This window comes from Calidris pugnax, unplaced genomic scaffold (genome assembly GCF_001431845.1).
Source record: "Calidris pugnax isolate Ruff unplaced genomic scaffold, ASM143184v1 scaffold38, whole genome shotgun sequence".
Classification (NCBI taxonomy): Eukaryota; Metazoa; Chordata; class Aves; order Charadriiformes; family Scolopacidae; genus Calidris; species Calidris pugnax.
In genome coordinates, this window is record NW_015090995.1 from 12065091 (window position 1) to 12071090 (window position 6000).

At 38.8% G+C, this 6000-nt stretch overlaps 1 protein-coding gene across 1 annotated transcript in view; it reads right to left on the reverse strand.

The window, feature by feature from the left end:
• Positions 1-5740, reverse strand: part of AMMECR1 (Alport syndrome, mental retardation, midface hypoplasia and elliptocytosis chromosomal region gene 1) — a 122932-nt gene extending 117192 nt beyond the window's left edge. The window contains exon 1 of the mRNA XM_014955219.1: positions 5585-5740. The gene's annotated coding sequence lies outside the window, so the exon portion shown is untranslated. The remainder of the gene's footprint in view (positions 1-5584) is intronic.
• Positions 5741-6000: the final 260 nt, after the last annotated feature.

Here is a 6000-nt window from a genome sequence, read left to right on the forward strand (position 1 = left end):
TTACTAACAGAAGGTGGCAGAGGAAATTATATTGCTTAATGAGGAGAAGTCAGAGTTAGGATCTGCTGTATGTCATTTGTATCTGTCAGTGACTTGCCTTAGTAACTTGGGCTTGGACTTTCAAGAATGAATACCATTTTTAGATGCCTTTGCTAATGTTTCTCCCTCTTACGATGGCTGGACTGATCATTATGTGTAATAAAACCAAAGTCGATCAAGAATCAGGAAGATTAGAGAAATATCCACTAGACCTCATTAAAGAAAATTTGACAGATTTGATGGGGAAGGTTAAGGAGTCTACTGCAGCTGTGTTGAACTGCAGCCAATGTCTAAAAAGCCAAAGGATGATATCAGGGTTTATTTCTATCTATCTTGCAGGCTACAAAGCATTATCACTGAAATTTATGAAACGTTAATGACAATGATTTGTTTTCCCAACTAGTTTAAGGAAAATTATTAAGTGATTCAACTCTTGATGAGAGCTCACTGCATTACGATCTCAAGATTATTTAAATATTTGAATATTGTGGAATTTGCAGTGACTGATGCCATTAGGGATGGAATTTCAGTCATAAATTTTGCACAGATATCTTTCAAAAATTAATTTGAAAAGAACAGCCATCCGTTTCTAAAGGTTAATCACAATAGAAATGCTGATTTCTGTTGAAGGCTACTTAGAGCCTTCTCTTTATTGATACCACAGGCAGTGAAAAGACCTCCAAAGTATACAAGTCAAACATACTGTAATCTATATAGCACTTGTAGAATCTACATAGAAACTGAATTATGATACTCTGACATGTTTTTGACAAAAATTGTAGACTTGATGCTTGAATTGCTTTGGTGTCAAGCAGACAAATCTGTTTAGATCTGTACTATGGTCCCTGTCTCTCATCCATGTGGCATTCAATTTCATTTTCTTTTGAGGAAAAAGGCAGTAAGGGTCTCACACTCTCAGTCTTCCCTCCCTCTACAGTGAGGGCAGCCCGTTGGACTACCTTGTCAACTTGGTTTTTGAGCAAAAGAGGAAAAATCTTAACATGAAAATAACTTTTTTGGTACTTGTTTTCACTTTAAATACATTCAAGATACCCTGATCTGTGCAGCCTCATAACAGATTTTATGGATTCTTCAGAATATCAACAAGAACCAAGTTTGCTCCATTCATTCTTTACTAGCTCAAAGTGGTAGTTTCATTTGTGTGTCTTAAAGGGGGCTGATGTTATCACATTGATGTTAGCTTAGTCTTTGTACAGAGATCCAAGTGATCTCAAAGGGAGCAACATCTGCTAAAGTAAATTCTAGCACCTATCCATTCATCCATGCATTTCATCCAGGAACTGATTCTTATCTCACTTATATAAATATGTATCACTGTGACCTAGAAAACAGTCCTGGACCGATTGTAGCTGCAGCAACTTGCAAAAAGATACAGTGCTTTTGGTAATTGATCATGCTCTGTCTTAAAACAAAGATAGTTAGGATTCTTGCTCCCATCTCGCTGCTTCAGGGTATTCTTCTAATTCTAGTTGCTATGCTTGATTTATATCTGTTTGTTCTTGGGCCAACACTGTAATACATCTTAAATAATTTATTTCCCTGATGATATCTTTACCAATAGCACTAATATTCCTGGCTCATTGTTATGATCCATACTCCTGTATTGTGAGTGACAAGAACAATATAATATTCCAAACATGGACTCACCCATACTTATAGGATGCCATCAGTGCTATACTGTCTCTAGCATCATTATCTTTAGTGGCATATTGTAAAATGGATTTGTCTTTTTCTCAGCTGTATCACATTGGGAAGAGTTGGATGGAAACAGCTACACTTTACCTGTCTGCCTGTCTCTTCCTGCACACCTCCCAGGATGTCCTGTTACATCTCCATTCCTGTGTCACTCCCACCCTGCTGTCCAGGCCCTGTAGTCCCTCTCTCATGTGTCCCAGGTAGCCCTTACTACCTCCCTGTGCTTCTCTAACTATTAGCAGAGGCAGAGGCAGAGGCTGAGGTGAGAGCCAGAAGCAGGTGAAGGCCTACTCCTGAGGATGTGAGAAGAAATGGAGGTTGGAGGATCAGAGAGAAAGGGGCTGCAGAGCATCTTCATGCTTCTGCTGCCACCTGGGAGAAGGCTGAGGACTGCTGGTGCTGCCAGGGGTCAGCAGGTAGAGAAGACAAAGCTGAGCTACTCAGACTGGCCAAGCCTCCTCACATGTGTCTGCAGCTTGCCACTCTAGGCTGCTCCCTCACTTATTTATTCCTGCCTCCAGTGAGCCTTACATTTCTACTACATTTCCTCTCATTTCTGTTACTCTGTGATATTCCTTCTTTAAATTGGTGCAGCCTCCCAACATATTGTCAGCAAAATTTGTCAGGTTTTTGCTGCAGAGCCCAGCTCTATGAGACTATTAAAATTCAGACCCAGTCTTCGAATAATTCTTGTACTATTCACTTTTTGTTGATGGTTCCTCTTTCACCATAGTCCCTCAACTGGATTTAATAGAATTAGTCTGGTGCAAAGTGACAGCCAGGAAAAATAAAACTGTTCCTTCAATTTTAATGAAGGGCTCAGCCATCTGATCAGGTTCTTGCAGCCTAGGAAGTTACTGCATGTCAATGGAGCCATTGAGACTATAGGTGTTTTTAGTCTAGCCATTTACAGAGTAGTGCAGGACCAATTAAACCTTTTTTAACTAAATTTTAAGGTTAAATTGAAAACAGTAAACTTAAAAAAAAAAAAAAACAGAAAGGCAAACGAAGAGAATCTAACTGGCCAATTACCATGGCTGTTTTCACACACAATAACTTATTTATTGTAACTTTAGTGTGTGTTTGAGGATGTCATTAAAATTGGAGGGACCCACTTCTGTGATTGTTCAAGTGAAGGAATAACTGTGTTTTTGACTCATGTTCTGACTCTAGAACAACTTCTACTGTAAGTCAGCCTGGGTTCCACTTTAGCCATTGTCCTTATTGATGTCCATTAGCCCTTCATATATACTTGTTTCTAGGCAAGGACCATCAAGTATGAGTTATGGGGTGCCTGGCATCATAGCTGCTACTGAATTATAAATGAGTACATTTATAGAGTCAGTCCATCTTTAGTATCTTGTGTGGGGCTGATTTAATGTATATGCACACACACAAAAAGAAGAAGTTTATTAACAAAGCATGAGTGTATCCTCAGTTGGATACACTGGAATGGCTGGAGAGTTGCTAATCCCTATGACCTATATTCCTTCTTTAATGAAGATGGGGTTTTCAACTTCAGAGAGCTCCTGTATGCAACAGTTTGTTTTAAAAATAAAAAGCTAATATATCCTAGATGGCATCTACTTTTTCATTATTCAGATTATTTCCTTTCTGCACATATTGTGAAATAACATGCATTGTCTTTCAAATTATAATATTTATCAATGGCACAATTTAGTATGACATTTTCTAAAATGAGCCCAAATAAGCACCGCTTGAATGCTTATCTGTACAGATATGTCACTGTAGTGAGTTTTATCTCACTGAATTCCCAAAATATTCAATTCTGCGCAGTCCTGTCCTGTCGGTAGAACTTCCTTCAATCGACTCTTCTTTGTGCTGAGAGTAACTTTTTTTTTCGAGAGGGGGAAATATGGGATCTAGATTTGCATGCATGCCTTGTAACTTGTCTAATGACATGCCAGTTCCTCTGTTGCCAGTAAACAATCAAATGCTTTGCTAACTTTTAGCAAAACACATCCAGCTATAATAATTCCTTTCTTCCCACAGTCTCTGGGAAATATGTAGAGTCTCAAGATTTCCAGCAAGCTGAGTGCTAACATTTGGGATTGAGTATAAAACGAAGCTAAGGACTAAAGAACTGATTCATATTTCTCATTGAGCTAATTTAGTATTAGTGACTTCGGTGAAGTTGAGGCAGAAATTCACTAGTGGGAGGAGAGAGCCAGGCTCAGTGATCAGTCTGATGTCCAGAAGCAACTTAGACAGCACCATAGAAATTGTCTCAAAATTGATGAGAGACTTTCAGAAGCAAAAATACTACTTTCAGACCCTGATCCTAAATCTACTGATACCAGTTTAAGTTTTAACTTCTTCCTTCTAGTATTCTGAGTTGTAAGTCATTATAATCTGGATGGCTTTTTTAAAAAAAAAAATTTCTTTACATATCAACATTGGAACTTTCCCCATTGGAACTTTCCCCATACTGAAAATTAAGCCTTAAAGACCTTCAGTTCACTCATGTGCACATACAGCATTTGCCCCATCCCTCCTATTGTTTTTATAAATCACTCAAGAAACATTTGCAAGCTAGAAAATGAACAAAAATTCTTCCCACACTGAAGAGGTGAAAGGTGAGGTTTGAATAAGTTCCTAAAATACTGTTTCAAAGGCTATTATAACTTTGTTTCTGCTGGAGACTGTAATGTCTAAGCATCTTGATAGGAAATATTATGGGGATACAATTGTACAGTATGCTTTTGTCTGTTTTGGCAGCAGACACAGGTAGCTTTTGATGACTGGTTCTATCTGAGGGCCTCCCTACCTCTAGTGCAAAGTCGGGCTTTCTGAAACCTCACTTAATAGGACAACAAATACTGAGTTGCAGTCAAATATTTGGATGATGTACATTAAGCCCCTCAGGGGAATTCTCTGTTTGCAGTCATCGTATTAATGAACGTGAAAGGATAAAGCATAAAACAATTTCAGTTTTTCTAAAAAGCCTGAAGGACAGGACAGGACTAAAAGAATCCCTTTTCCAGTCTCTGCCACCAGAGATTCCCAGAATTTGGTTTGTACATTTGTTAGACATAAACTGTGTTCATCTTCCTGCACTAGTATGTGTAAGTAGAATGTCCCTGAGGATGTTAAACTATTTTTACAAGTATTTCAATAAAATAGTATGTCCTGTGACATTTGAATCTGCACCATTTGTGCAGAGCTGACTTGGTGCATTTCTATGAGCATATATAAAAAGAACTGCATGATAAAACCTATTCATTTTTAGTACAGCTTGGTCTGCTGCATTGGTTTTATGCTGTATATGTCTTTGTAGTGTTAGCGCACTGCTGTGTGGCAGCTTAAAGGTATTATAGCAGAGCCGGTACACAAGACAAGAAAGCTATGTATATAGCTGTAAATCAGCAGTAGCAGGTCTTTTTTATAATGTTTCCGTCTACCGTACAAAAAACCATTCCCTGATTTGAATAATTTGCTGAGCTAAATAATAAAACTAACAATATACCTAAAATAGGGAAGATCAGGCAATAGAAATATCTACAGTTTCAATCAGGATTACAAATTACAGATCTCCAAAAGATGCTAAAATGTAAGGAAAAAAACCCAACCCCTGGAACTGATAAAAATCAGTGTCAGTCATTGATTTCTAGAACACACAAAGAGACGGTGAGTATAAATGTGTTACTTACAAGTGCTGAGGATTTTAGGGAATGAAAATGGAGACCAGGAGCTGGAGACTGCCTGCCATGCCAGCAGTGTTGATTTGGAAGCGATGGACACAAATAAACGTTCAGCAAAGCTTAAAAAGCTGCAATGCAAGGCTAGCCAAAAGTGTCCATGTCCTTACCGTGCTGTGGCTGGCAGGCAATCCGTGTCTGGGAGCCTTCAGTCCCTCTAATCAGGCTCCGGGGATTTTGTTTGCAAGAGAGATTGTCCTTTAAGTGATCAGTGCAGGAAAACAGAGAAATAAAGAGAAATGAGCAAATTGTACAAGGCAAATAGCTGCAGGTCTTTAGCATGCTCCCTGCGTTTTCCTGAGCTGCATCTGCAGTAGAGAAAATATCCCAAAAATAGCTCAGGCTGCCAATGACTTGCTGAAACCTGAGAAAGAATTGCTGAATTTAAAGATCTGGGTTGCTGTGGGTGTATGATTAAAGTGAGAAATTGCTGGCAGGAAGAACCTAGGATGAAACCACATGCTTAAGGAGTAACTTGTGAGTTCACTGGTATCAGAACATGAGCTGACCTCTGATTTCCCCCTCC